Source organism: Pteropus medius, unplaced genomic scaffold, assembly GCF_902729225.1.
Source record: "Pteropus medius unplaced genomic scaffold, Ma_sr-lr_union100, whole genome shotgun sequence".
Classification (NCBI taxonomy): domain Eukaryota; kingdom Metazoa; phylum Chordata; class Mammalia; order Chiroptera; family Pteropodidae; genus Pteropus; species Pteropus medius.
In genome coordinates this window covers 16215497-16230445 of record NW_024340692.1, presented here as the reverse complement: position 1 = coordinate 16230445, position 14949 = coordinate 16215497, and the positions used below count along the sequence as shown (strand labels likewise).

At 39.1% G+C, this 14949-nt stretch overlaps 1 protein-coding gene and 1 pseudogene across 7 annotated transcripts in view; both read right to left on the bottom strand.

The window, feature by feature from the left end:
• PIP5K1B (phosphatidylinositol-4-phosphate 5-kinase type 1 beta) overlaps positions 1-14949 on the bottom strand; it is a 281846-nt gene that overhangs the window by 151532 nt on the left and 115365 nt on the right. The gene's annotated exons all lie outside the window — the stretch shown is intronic.
• Positions 6308-6426, bottom strand: LOC120596877 (uncharacterized; annotated as a pseudogene).

Here is a 14949-nt window from a genome sequence, read left to right as displayed (position 1 = left end):
AGATGCCCTCTTTTCACAATTAAATTATTTTAAATGATTGTAATAATAATTGCTAATGGTATTATTTCTACCTGCCTGGTAGCTCTGGCCATATTTCCAGAAAGTCACAGAAAAACAGTGTCAAGAGAGTTTTAATTAAACAAAAAGATCTGAAATGTTAATGCTTGTATTTTTTTTAAAAAAAGGGGCTTTAAAATTTGGAACTTAGGTGTTTCCTGAATACAAAAGATTAGTTTTAAGCATTTAAAGGCTCCAATGTAACAACTTCTTTTGTAAGATACATTTATGCACTTGTATACTTATACAATATTCCCTTAGATTCTGCTGTAATTGTTTTAATTGCTTATTATACGCCTGGTCAAGTTATTTGCATTATTGATTTCTTACCACACCTTATTACCTCTGTTTTACAGATGAAGAAACTGATGTTCAGAAGGATTGCATACTTGAAAGGCAAATCCTAGTCATTTTCCTATGCCAGAGTCAATTTACATATTTTTCAAGAATGCCTATTATCAGGGTAAAGTATTAAAGTTGGGGGATAATTTTCAATATTGTGCACACTTTTAACTTTGGATTAAGCATTCTTTGCATATGTAACCTCTATGTTTCAAGATCTAGGATTACATTGCATTCAAGATGGGTTTTTCTCTCCACATGCTTTGTCTTTTAGAACCATGGAATGCAGTTTCTAAAATTCTCTGAGAACCCTGTGCATTTGAACAAAAAACCCAGCCATTTGAGAGCTCAGGACTCTCTCATCTGCCTGCAGCTCCTTCGACTCACATCTGATGGCATTTCCTTACTTGACTTCTGGATCTATCCCTCCTGACCTTTAAAATAACTGTGGTTTTCTTGGTCCCAGAGGCTAGAATCATCCCTTCCACCAGGAAAGCATTTAGGTCTTTGGAATGGAAGCGCTATCAAAACCCAGCTGCACACCCAGGCTGCAGACAGATATGGAAGGGTCCCTGGGCAGGGGGCTGCTTGTCGACAAGGTGAATGTGATGCACTGGCAGGGTCCAGTACCCACTCCCCATTCCCTGCATTCCTAAGAAGCAATGAGGTGTGGCCTAAGAAGCAATGAGGTATGGCCACAGCTTGGGCTCATGGGAGAAGCTTCTCCCAGATTCATTCCATGGCATCATGCTGCCATCTTACTGTCCCAGGCTCCCTCCCACTAAAGCTGAATGCTGCAGTAGATAGGTGACCAGGCCAGGACAAAAATGAAAAGGCACTTGAATGGAGGCTCTGTGCTCTGCTCGTAACCAATTTTTGACCAAAGGTAGAAATAGAGAAGAAAAAGCATTCACAGATAATGATTACTATCTTCATTTAATAAGGCCCCTCCCATATTAATTTGCAAATATGGATAGATATTTGTGCTCAAATAACATAAAAATCTGAGTTTTGGGCACCTTCTGCTACCAGGGGGCCGAGATATTCTGAGAAAGTTATACGATATCACTGGGTCACAGTTTCCTCCTCTATAAAATGAAGGCATTTGCCTCTACGACTGCCAAAATTCCTTCCACACCTAAAATTCTATAAGTCTGCTTTCTAATTTCATTTATTTGTCTGTTGGAATGAAATACGATCACCAACCAGAAATCACTTCTTCTCCGAGGTTTAGTGCATTTCATTCCAACATTTTTTCTTGGCTTTTTTAAAAACTATAGTTCCTCCATTAAAAAACAACAGAAAGTAATTGCATTTTGCCTACTTTCGATTATAACTCTTCAAGTAAGACTGACACAGAGAAAGGAGAACAGGGTAGTCATTTCTCAACTGCACATGCTTCACCCATGTGCAATTTCCAGAAGTACCAGCTGGGTAGGGGCTGGGAGGGCTGCTTACTGCTGTTTTGTCCTTTTCACTTGAACTTAAGGAGAGCATTATTAAATAGCTTTTGATGTTGCCTAAGGACATAAAAGTTGGTGTCAGAGCTACCAATAGACTAACCCCTAGTTCAGGATTCTTGCCACCAGAGCTCACCACCAGACTCTGACACTTTTCTAGATTGTTAGGTGATGTGACCATTCTCAGCAGGTTTCCTAAAACCTCTTGATTCCAACACACCAGTTTCCCAGTGGCCCCACCCAACATGGATCACTGGTGGCCCCAGCTAATGGATGACCAGCTACTACAGCACAAGTGAAAATGCCTGACCCATAGTTTATTGCTCAATAGAGGGGTGCTTCCTTCCTCCCTCCCTGGCACAGTTAGAGGAAACCGGTAGATTTCTGTAGCCCAGACCACTGATCCCATACACTCTCTCCAGCTATGCTAATCTGTCTGCCATCTAACCACAGTGCCTTGCTCGGTGCTCAACTCAGTGTTGGCTAAATGACTGAGCTGATGATATAAGATTGATAAAGACCATCTCACTACTAAGATTCTATGAGGTTCTGGAAACATCACTCCTGATGTGGGGGTTCTCTCTCTTCAGACCCTTAGCAGCCAATATTCAGGATGCACACCAGCAAGCAGTTCTCTGTCTAGAAGTTTATGTTATGATCTTTAGTATGTTCCTTGAGTCTGCTGTACAAAAGGCCTGGCTGATTCCTGACCCTGTCTTGACCTCTATCCCACACTTTCAGCCTCCTCTCCTCCAGGCCCACTTTGATATGGCCTGTGCCTCTGTGAAATCTTCTCACCCTTCTTCCAGCATGAGTATCTGATACTTGGCTTTAGGTGGCTACATGGAGGCTCAATTAGAAACAGCTTGGCTTGTGAACTAGACATACCTGGTATACTATATGACTTGGGGGAAACCTACAGTCTGGCTGGCTAAGAGAATAGCTTCTTCAAGAGGAGCAGTGTTTCACTGTGAATTGAAGTAAGTGAAAGCAGTCTCAGACTCTTCGATGAACTGCCACCAATCAGGGCTGCTAGACAACAGTGCAGGTGGTCCTGACACCAAGCACCACAGCTGCTCATACTTATGGGCTTGTGTGGTCAAAGGGAGTTATTTTCATGGGAGGGGAACCATCTGTCCTCAGTCCTATAAAAAGGGCATGATTGGAAATACCTGTGTCTCTACTGCGTGATTTAATTTGTTTGGAATTTAACCAATGAGGAAATTCCAAATAGTATGGAAATTTTCTTTGGGGAAAAAGCCCAATATGGAAATTTTGTTTCAAAGATTCAAAGAGGAACAAGGAAATACAAATCATTCTTTTACTCAGTGCCTGAGTAGAACACAGTACACGGAAGGGCTCTGGCAGACTCCTAACCATTTCCCTTCTCTCCATAGCAGACTCCTAACCATTTCTCTTCTCTCCAGACTCCTTTCTCTTTTCAACTACTGCTACCATACCAGTCTTTGCCAAGACTTGACTGTGCTGAGATCTGGTTTCTCACCTGCCATACGGTTCCCTGAGTGGGGCTGTTTTTGTAAAGTATGGGTAAGGGTAAGACATTCCTTAGTTCTTTATATTCTTAATCATCTTCTTTAATTGTGTTTAGTTATCCAAACTATATCATGATCCCCCCAAATATCTAAATCCTCAACCAGACTCCACAGATGTGAAGGGCAGAGGGAAGCTGATGTTCAGTTCCAGTCACTGAGAACAGAGGCCTGAGAGAGACTGCACAGGGGCTGTACTGGAACTGTTGGGCAAACTTATTCCCTTATCCAGCTGGACTACAGAAATTCCCCCAAGCCATATACTATAGCAGATATGTTTATTTCACATGATAAGCTGTTTCTAGATCAATCATTTCTCTACATAGCCTTCTAAACCCAAGTGTCAGATAAACTATAAATTCCTTTATGCTGCGGTTTCTCAACCTTGGCACTGCTGACATTTTGGACCGGATAAAGCTTTGTTTGGGGGGCTGTTCTGTGCATTGTATGATGTTCGGCACCATCCCTGGCCTCTACCCACTAGATGCCAGTAGCACCACTTCTTCCATATGTGACAACCAGAATTGTCTCCATACATTGCCAAATGCTCCCTGAGGTGAGCGGGTGCAAAATTAGCCACGACTTCATCTAAATGCAAATCTCTCCTAATGTACACCAAGATAAATCATCCTTCTATCACAGGTGAACATTCTACATCGATGCTTGTTTTGTTGTCTGCATATAAGCTGTCCATGACAATGAAATGCCACATATTTTAGGTCTGTCAAGCAAAATGTCTTAAAATTTCATAGCTGTTTTATCTCATATTTTGTTTCATTAAGTCAAATGCAAACCACAATTACTGAAGTGATTTGAAAACAAACAAATAAAACCAATAATGGAGAAAGGAACAAGAGAGTGCACTCTGTTCACCTGTGTACTGATCCTGGTACTTAAAAATGCAGAGGGTATAGTGTGTGTGCAAACGAGCCTGCCTACCTTCCTTGCTTTCCACATATAATGTACACATACACACAAACACAGGGGCTACTGTGCCCCACAGCAGATGACAGTCTAGTTCTCAAGGGTAAACAGCATATGAAGTATTTAGAAGTATTTAGTCATCTGTGCATGAGAAATGCCCAAGCAGAAATCAACACAAAAGGCATCTCTGGGGCAGATGGCTTGGTCTGGTCACCCCAGTGCAGCCATCGGAAGCTCTGGAGATGAGTGCAGTGTACCAAGAAAGGCTGAAGATCCAGAGACTTGGGAACTTGAGCTGTAGCTCTGCTTCTTGTACTCAGCACATACTTGGCTGGGAACTCAGGCAGTATTGGGACTTCTACTTCCTCACATGTTAATGAACAGTTTTATCAGAAGCAATTCCAACTCTAACAGTCTATGTTTCTAAGAATATAATGCAGATAAATGTCAGTTCCACCCACTCCATAATCCTCCTCCTTTCAAAATTAATCATTTCTGCTCAAGTGATGTGTCTATTCTCAATGCAACAAAAACTGCAAAAACACATGGGATATCCAATTACTTTAAAGAAAAAGGACTAATCCTGTCATTAGAGGTGATGACCTTATTCCTATTTTTTGCCCAAGATTAAATCTCTGTGGATAGCTAATGTTCCATTTTCAAAGAACTGTTAAAAAGATCTATCCAAGTTTATCCAAACTGTGGAAAATACCAGTCCCATGGTACATATGAAGTTATTGGAATATTTATAGCACTTGATTCCAACCTAGGGATCACTTGACTCTATATCCCATGCAGAGATTTTCCATATATCATTTCCTTCCTCTTGACATACTCATAAACATGACCTGCTTCTGTAAACACCAAAGAAATAACAATGGCAAATGGTACTGTGGGGGATGCATAATAATACAGTAAATGAACGACACCACCTGTACCATCTCCAGCTAGCTTAAAATTTAATTTTCAAAATTGTGTTCAAAAATTGACTGCTTCATGTGACAGTGGTAGCATGAGCCATATTTGCTTTTCAATTACACAGAATAGCATGAGAAGCTCAGTTTCATGTTTATACCTTACAAAATGAACTGTTATCTGTGTAAATTCATTACATGGAGATTTAGGTCCTGGAGGTGTGTTTACTACACTTATTGATTTGAGGGAGGGAGTTAAACAAAAGAGGAAAGAAAAAGAGAGGAAGATAAGAAAATACAGACATGAGACAGTCTCCATACTTCAGGACCTTAATCAATTTCTATTCGGAGTCCCAGACAGACTGACAGTATATGATAAAGGGATGACGAATTGCTCTAGGTGCACAGAAGGAACGCTGTTAAATTATGTTGTGGTAAATAGAACAATGGCCCCTAGACGTTTCCATATCATAATCTCTAGAACCTGTGAATCCTATGAATATGTTATCTTAGAAAGCAAAATATTACCTTATAAGGTTGCTGATGCAATTAAGATTGCTAATCAGCTGAATTCGAGGCAGGGAGACTGTCCTGGATTACCAGATGGGCCCAGAGTAATAACATGGGTCCTTAAAAGTGAAAAAAGAAGAGGCAAAGGAGAGGGTGAGTGAGATACAATGTGAAAAGGACTCGATTTGCTATCGCTGGTTTTGAAGACAAAGGAAGGGGCCATGAACCAAGGAATGTAAGTGGCTCCTAGAAGCTGGAATAGGTAAGGAAATGTATTCTCCTCTAGAGCTTCCAGAAAGGAATGAAGCCATGTCAACACCTTGATTGTAGCTTAGTATGGTGCGCGTTGGAAACCTTTTTTACAAAACTATAAGATAATAAATTTGTGTTGTTTTAAGCCACTAAGATGGCAGTAATTTGTTACAGCAGCAAAAGGAAACTAATACATACAATATTAAATTTTCTTTTTCTTTTTAGGCGAGACAACCCTTTGGTTGACCTCATAGATTGCAAAGACCTTGTCAGCTTACAATCTCTCTCTTTTTTTTTTTTTTCACAGCACTTGGTCTTCCTAGGTAGTCTCCCATTCAAGTAGTAACCAGGCCCGACCCTGCTTAGCTTCCAAGATCAGACGGGATTGGGCTTGTTCAGGGTAGCATGGCCATAGGCTGTATTAAATTTTAAAACACTCTCGATAGTTTTAGGTTCTGTCTATATATAGGGCACCCTAACCTTTTCACTCTGCCTTATTAATCCCCAAAGGATGGATCTATTTATAAGCAAGATGTTACACTGGGACCTGTCTGAGGTTTGGAATAAGTCATTTTTATGTTCAGGCCAAAGTCACACTTGCCCGCCAGCACACAATAAATTTAAACACACTTCAGTCAGACCAAGGGGACTAACTGTTAGCTGAATATCTTTCTTTAAAATGAATATTTACAAATAATTATTTCTAAGGTCCTTCTCACTGCTAATTTGCACTGGGCTAAAATGAAAGTGCTTGGTTTGTATCTCTGTGGTCTTAGTATATGGCATGAAATAGACCCTAGATGGCCAGTTGTTGAATGAGCAGATGGGTGATGGGACTGACATGGAAGAGTGCACATCTGGGCATCTGGATGGGAGACAGTCTCTGCAGGATGTCCTTGAACTGTATACAGATGACCAAGGTTAGCCCAACAAGAGTACATTAGTCTGGCTTTTCTCCTCTTCTTTCTACAATACCACTTCTACAACTTAGACGCCAGTTAACGCAAAACTCACCTAGACTTGAAGAGCAAGTATGGTAGGAATACAGTACCATGCTTTATACACATTTAAGTTTATTTTTCTACAAGACTGAAACTTTCTTGACAGACTTTTGATAATTTCCTAGTGTACCCATTTTCCCGGGACCACAGAAAAGAGAGGAAATTTCTACTTTTTCCCATCAAGGATTAATCTTTTTAAATCTATAAAATCATGTGAATTTCTAATCCACAGGGTATTTAAGGAAGAGTGGGGAAATATGCAAGATATTATTGCCTCTGCACCAAAGGAAAATGAACTCAGACTCTCTTAAAACATATGAGAAATAAAGTGTAACCTTTTCTCCACCTTTCACCTTCTTCTCTTTCACTTTTCCATAGCATCCTGCATGCCTGTAACAAAGCGATTGCTGCAGGGATGATCACAGAATAAAAAACCACATAAACAAAACACAAAACAAACATAAAAAGCCCAAGAAACTTTAAGGAGCATTTAATTGTCACCCACAACCTAAATTTTACAAATGAAGAAGCAGAAGCCCAAATATAATATAAACTTACATTCGAAAGTAAAATTGAGATGAATAAACAAAAAATTTCAGGCCAAAAAAAGCTAAAAACCAAAAACTGCCTTTTTTTTCCTGCCCAAATGACATTTCTCAGGAGGAATTATTTTAACAACTTGCTTAATCCAGGATAGCTTGTGAAAAGCATTAACTCTTAGGATAACTTCCACACAGATTATTCTGCTACGGGGAAAGATCAGCAGGCCCATAAGAAGATAATCTAAAAAATTGTTCCAGACTATAAAGAAATAAAACAATTACCGTGTCCATCTGGACTGATACCAAATCTAAACTAAATATTTTTTGAGAAATATTGTTTTATTATTTTCAAGTACTTTGAGTATCTCAAAAGCTGTGTTTTCACTTTCTATAGTTTGCGTAAATCAATAATACAAAAAAGTCGATACCCAACTAAGATTTTAAAAAACTTTCAGTAAAACTGGAGTCAGAAAGAAACTTTCTGAATGTGAAAAACAATTCTTGAACTCGGTATCAACATCATACTATTGGAAGCACTAGAGAGATATTTCTCTAATGTACTTAACCAAGGGATTTTTACTTATGTATCCATTAATAACCTATGTGTGCTGAAAAATGTTGTCTGGGAAACAGTACAAAAGCCGTTTGTCCTTTAAAACCATGAACAACACAAGACTACCCTTTATCACTAAGATTCTTTGATACCTGCTTTAGAAGATCAAGGTAATAAAATAAGACAAGAAAACCAAATATAAAATATTGGTTAGAATAAATATTATAATTTACAAATGATATAATTGCTACCTACAATACCCAAGAATCAATCATGGACCTAGTGGAATAGTCTGAAAAAATCAAGTTGGCAGTTTACAAAATAAATTTATACAAATCTAAGTCTTATACATCCCCAGCTAAAAAAAATGTAATTAATAAAAATTAAAAGACTGTTATTCATATGAGGGGGAAAAAATCCCAAAACAATAACAACATAAAATCCCCACAAAAACTGGAAGGCTACCCGCAAAAGAATGAAACTAGACTGCTGTCTATCATCACACACCAAAATTAACTCAAAATGGATTAAGGACCTGAATATAAGACCTGAAACAATAAAATGCATAGAGAAGACATAGGAACTAAACTCAAGGACCTTGGACTTAAAGAGAAGATTTTATGAATTTGACCTCAAACGTAAGGGAAGTAAAAGCTAAAATAAATGAATGGGACTACATCAACTAAAAAGCTTCTGCTCAGCAAAATAAATCATCAACAAGGAGATAACCATCCGAATGGGAAAATATATTTGCAAGCATCACCTCCGATAAGGGCCTAATATCCAAAATATACAGAGGACTCATACAACTCAATAACAACAACAAAAACAACCAAATGATCCAATCAAAAAATGGGCAGAGGACCTGAACAGACACTTCTCCCTAGAGGACATACAAATGGCCAACAAATATATGAAAAGATGCTCAATGTCATTAGCTATTAGGGAAATGCAAATCAAAGCCACAATGAGATACCATCTCACACCTGTTAGAATAGCTATAATCAACAGGACAAGTAATTACAAATGCTGGAGAAAATGTGGAGAAAAAGGAACCCTCATACACTGCTGGCGGGACTGCAAATTGGTACAGCCACTATGGAAAACAGTATGGTGGTTCCTCAGAAAACTAAGACTTGATCTACCATATGATCCACCAATCCCTCTACTGGGTATTTACCCTAAAGACTTGAAAACCCATATCCAAAAAGATATTTGTACACCCATGTTCATAGCAGCATTATTCACGGTGGCCAGGACATGGAAACAACTGAAGTATCCTACAACAGATGATTGGCTAATGAAGCTGTGGTGCATATACAATGGAATATTACTCAGCCATAAGAAGCGATGAAATACTGCCATTTGCGACAACATGGATGGACCTCGAGATAATCATGCTAAGCGAAATAAGCCATGAAAATCACATGATATCACTTATGTGGGATATAAACCTAAAAGCAACAAATGAACAGGACAAACAAACAGAGACTCATGGACATGGACAATAGACTAGTGGTTACCAGAGGGTAAGGGGTGGGGGGAAGGAGGAGGTAGACTGGGTAAACAGGGACAAATATGTGGCGACAGAAAGAAATCTAACTGTGGCAGGTGAACACACAGTGTAAATATATATATATAATATATATATATTATATATATATATATATATATATATATATATATAATATATATATATATGCGCCTTATTGTTAGAGTGTACAGCTGAAACTTACTGGATTTTTTAAGTTACTTGGGAATATATTTAACAAAAATAGGGACGAAATCTCTGAAGTAAATAAAAACTTACTGAGAAGCATAAAAGACAATAAATATATTAGCATTTCATTCTTAGAAGATTTGATAGTTAAAGATGCTAAGTTTATTAAAAAATTTAATACAATTTCAACAAAAATCACATGAAATATTTTTAGAAGAAATTACTTTATGATTCTAAAGTTCAATTAGAGTAATAAATATGAAAACATCACCAGGAAATTTTTGAAAGTTAAGAATACCATGGAAAGTCTTACATTACAAATATTATAATTTAAACAAGGCATTATTAGCACAAAATTTAGAAATGAGAGCAAAGATGAAAGCCTTAAGGGAAATATTAACAAACTGGACTTTATAAAAGCTTGAATCTAAAAAAAGGTAAGCAAAATTTAAAAACTAATTTAAAACCAGAAAAAAATTTGCAACAAAAATGCAATGTCCTTAATATGTAAGCAGCTTTTATGACTAAAACAGCAAAAGGTATTCATAAATAATTCTCAAAAGAAGACATACAAATGAATCTGAAAAAACTGGTCATACTAGGAATAAAAATGAATACAAATTAAAATAAAAATTAAGGCATTTTCACCTATCTAGTTGACAGAGATTTTTAAAAAGAATAGTGGTCACTGTTAGTAAGGAGCTGGGAAAACAGGCATTCCCCTAAATCAGCTGGGAGTCTAATATGGAATAACCTTTTTGAAAGGTTATTCAGAAATAGTGCTAAAATGCCCAGACTCTTTAACAGAAGAATAACTTCAGTGAGGTCACAGGCCAAGTCCTTTGTATTCATTGCTGATTCCCTGCTAACACAAGAAGGTACCTAGATTTATCAAATACATGCCATGGAGTCTTGGAAAGCTGAGAACAAAGATGCCGTTTTGGACCATTGGGTGCCCAGTGCTCTCTGGGTTACATGACCTTAGTGAGGATGAGTTTGGGTCAATAAGCTGGAAGGGCATGTATGGCGATACTGTTTTCTATTCAAGAGCAGATTGTTCATTTAAATTCTTTCTTCATGGGGAGGGAAGCCCGAAAGTAAAAGGGCTGTGGCCTGGAACCCCAAACATGGCCAGTCACTGCCTTATGCATCAGCCACAGTATGTGTCCCCAAAGTGATTCCAAGGGCCATAGGATGCCCCATTGAGAATTACCACATCTGCTTTGGCTCTGTGCGGCCACCTGGCTTATGACAAGACACCCGTTCATTGGCTGGATCAATCGACGATGCTATGTAGCTTCTTTCCACCTGTAAACGCACTTGAAACAATTCAGGACCACCATACTCCAAAAAAATACAAATTTAAAAACTTGCAATATATATGTAATTATCCAATGTGCTATGCACACAAAAAAATTGCTTAAAAATAAATTAATGAATAAAAAGTACAGAGATAACCATCAAGGCAGCTGAAGTTAGTATACCTCCCAATTCTGAAAGGAAATGGAAACTTAGGACATTTTTACATTGAATACTTGCTTGAAAAACAGGATTTCGTCTTACCAAACAAAATCTCAGAAGACTCCATCCTTTGATTTTGTTCACAAATGAAACTTTACTGCTTCAAAGTCTCTTGTAATTACAACTTTAAGGCACTAATTTATAATTAGTTATAGCCAAATTCAATGTCCCATAGAACACAGGAGAATAAATGATGGAATAGATTTGTCTCCAAGTTTAAAATAATTAAGTTAAAAATAAGGAAATAATCTTGGGGGAAAACTGTAGTGATTGTGCTTATTTTTTCCATAATTTTTTTTAAACACATATGATGAAAAGCTGGACATTTCCTGTTCACCCGCAACTTCCCCCATCCTTCTGTCTTCAATGATACACTTTTATCCTCTTCTATTGCACCCTGTGTCCTCAGAGAGATAACATTTTATTTTTCCTGGGAGAATCTCACTGGCCCAGGAAGAGTAGCTAGAACATGTAACGGCAGAGATAGATGAGGAGAAGGGGCTCTTGAAGTCCAAAATAGTTTCCTCAAATTAAATCAGACACTGAGAGATAATAAAGCTACAACGGAAAACTTTTAATTTATTTAATATGAGAGAGAGCAAAGAAAGCATTTTCCCTTTCTGGGGCAGGGGCGGGGTGTGTGTGTGTGTCTGTGTGTGGTCTTTAATGGACATATGTTAGATTTCATTTTGCCATAGAATCTCATTGCTTTTTAAAAACAACCTATCACCTTAATATTCAATAGCAGGGACTTTCATCAAGTGAGAACAGAGTTCCAAGCTATTTGGAATTCCAAATTTGAGCAATGTCCCACTATGGGAAATGTGGAAATATCTGTTCCTTCACTAACTATTGCAGAATCCTACCCAGTCTGCAGAGTCCTTGCTCTCATGGGGCTTAAGTTCCATTGGGGGTGAGTAGAGATCCAGCAACAACAGAAGCAATTTAATATTTGTACAGCCAACTACCATCTTCCAACTACCTTCTCATACATCCTCAGATTTAACACTCAAACCATAGGTGCTATTGCTGTGCTCAGACATTAAGTGTCTTGTATGAGGCTGTGCCCATAAAATGGCAGAGCCAGCCTGACTGCCCTGGCCAGATCCCTTTCTCAGGCAACTGCTGGTGAGGAAGGAAGGAGGAACATAAAGGCCAGGGCTTCCATCGCTGCCTACCTTTAGGGTCTTGAGTACAGCTTTAAATACTATACTCCTCCACGATTTTGTGAGGGATGTAACTGCTTTTAAAACTGCTAGGTTATCATTTCCTCTTACTCCCTTTGAAATAGCAAACCTGAAAAATCATCGATCCTGTGTCTTTCATGTTACAAAGAAAAGGGTGTTTACTATACTGCTGTGCTAGAGAAATGGGCTGCCAACCAATCCCAAATCCTGATCCCCGCTGACAATTACTGGCATCTACCCAGGGGCAGTCTTTAAATGGGCCAACATCTGGAAAGAACAGAACCTTTCAGTTACAGAGTTGGGAAAGACTGCCTTCTTAAATTAGTTGCCGAAGTTCTTCCATGAGTGGCTGATTATCAGCAGTCTGTAGACCATAGACAAGGGACTTAAAGATGCCACATTAATAGCCAACTTTCAAAGAGCCATACAGTGACCCACGACACAGATAATCACTACCATCTTTGAAACAGCAAAAGCCAAAAGGACAGAACTGAGCTCTTTCAAATGTCCTTCCTGCAATTCAAACATTCAAAGCTGAAATTCCACCCCTTTCCTCCCCTCCCCTCTTCCTTCCCCCAACATATCTCACCTCTGATTGCAGATTCGGAATGGTAGGTTCAAGAACATATCTCTCTGGAAAGTCTATAACAATTTTAGAATTAAGAAGAAAAAAGTGATACATCTCTTGAACGCAATGTGCGAAGCACTGTGCAGGACTCTTCAGATGTCAAGATGATTGGGCAAGGACCTAGCTCTCCAGCTGCTCATGGTGCAGTTGGTGGGTCATAACTGTAAACAATTATTACAAAACAAAGCCATCCATGATATAACGGAGACAATGCAGGGTGTTGAGGGAGTCCTGGGAAGGAGTGACTAACATTCATTATCTGGGAGGGTGAAGGAGAGCAATGATAGAGCTGTTTCTGGAATGAAGATATTCATTCCAGAACAGGGATGGACATACTTGGTGTGGCTGGAGTCAGGCATGTGTTGAAGATAATAGCAGGAGATGAGCCAAGACACGCCCATTGGGAACGGACTATGAAGGACTCATATACTGTGCTTCAGAGTGTAGATTTTCTGTGTAGGTAATGGAGGCCAATGGAAGATTATAAGGGAATGACTTGGCCAGTTTTATTTGTTTTAGAAATACAACTCTTTGAGGTAGGTCTTAAGAGGTAAAGCAAAATACGCGTGTTACCCAGTCCTGGGGCCTCTTTTTCAATATATTTCACCAGTTCCTGTGGATAGCTCAGGCCACTACCTATTTCGCTAACCCAGGGTTTCTCTAATTATCATCATTGGCATTGGGGGCTAGATAGTCCTTTGTTGGGGGTAAGGGGGGGAGCGGCTGTCCTGTACATTGTAGGATATGGAAGAGCATCTGTGGGCTCTAACCACTAGATGCCAGTAGTACCACACTCCCCCCAATTATGACAGCATTGTATGTCCCCTAGGAGACAAAATCAGCCCCAGTTAAGAGCTACTGCTCTCACTCCATCTAGCTTGTGCTTCCTTACTCAATACCTTCCACTGCACTGGCTGCTCCTTCAGTTCCTTGAATATATCAAGCTCCTTCCTGTCTACAGGCCTTGGCAAATACTGTTCTCTCTGCTAAGAACGCTCTTGCTTCCACTCTGTCAGCTGGCTCCTTCTCATACTTGCAATCCCTGCCCCCGTGTCATCTCTTTAGAGTCCCCCCCCACTCCCAAATACTTTATCTAAAAGGCATCATCCCTACTCTTGTTTACTTTCTTCACAGCAATTTTAAAGTTAGTAATTATTTTATAATGTTTACTTTTTCTGGACTGTCTCTTTCATGACAACGAAAGCATTAGGGCAGGGACTACGTCTTGGCCTCTGTCCTACCTTCAAAGCCTGGCATGGTGCCAAGGTAAATAAGTATTTATCAACTGAATAAATGAATGAATGCACGGACATACCATCAAAAGTACGTCTTATACCCCAGGCACTGACCCACTCTTAAAAATGACAAAGCCACAACATGAAAAATTCACTCAGGATAATTAGAATGTCACCTAGACAGCCTATATTTCGGTTCTATATTCAATAACCAAATGCTCCCTGATCCATAATGCAAAGGAGATAGCAGCACCTGAATGAGCAGAAAGACTGACATAAAAGTAAAAGTAGGTTACCTTCTCTTTGCTGAGAAAAAGTACAGTTAGACCATATGAACAGTTAAAAATGTTCCTTGTAATTGAACCCAATTTGTGTCTCTGGGTGTCCTGGTTTACGTATGTATCAGGCGTTGGGCATAAAAGACACAGGAGGATTTTAATTTACAGTCTCCAGAGACCACAACCACCTTCTTTTTCTTCTCTCCTTCACGATGTGCTGAATGTCTCAGAGGCGATGACATTCACGCAGCAGGCTGGGCTGCCTCATCTTCTTT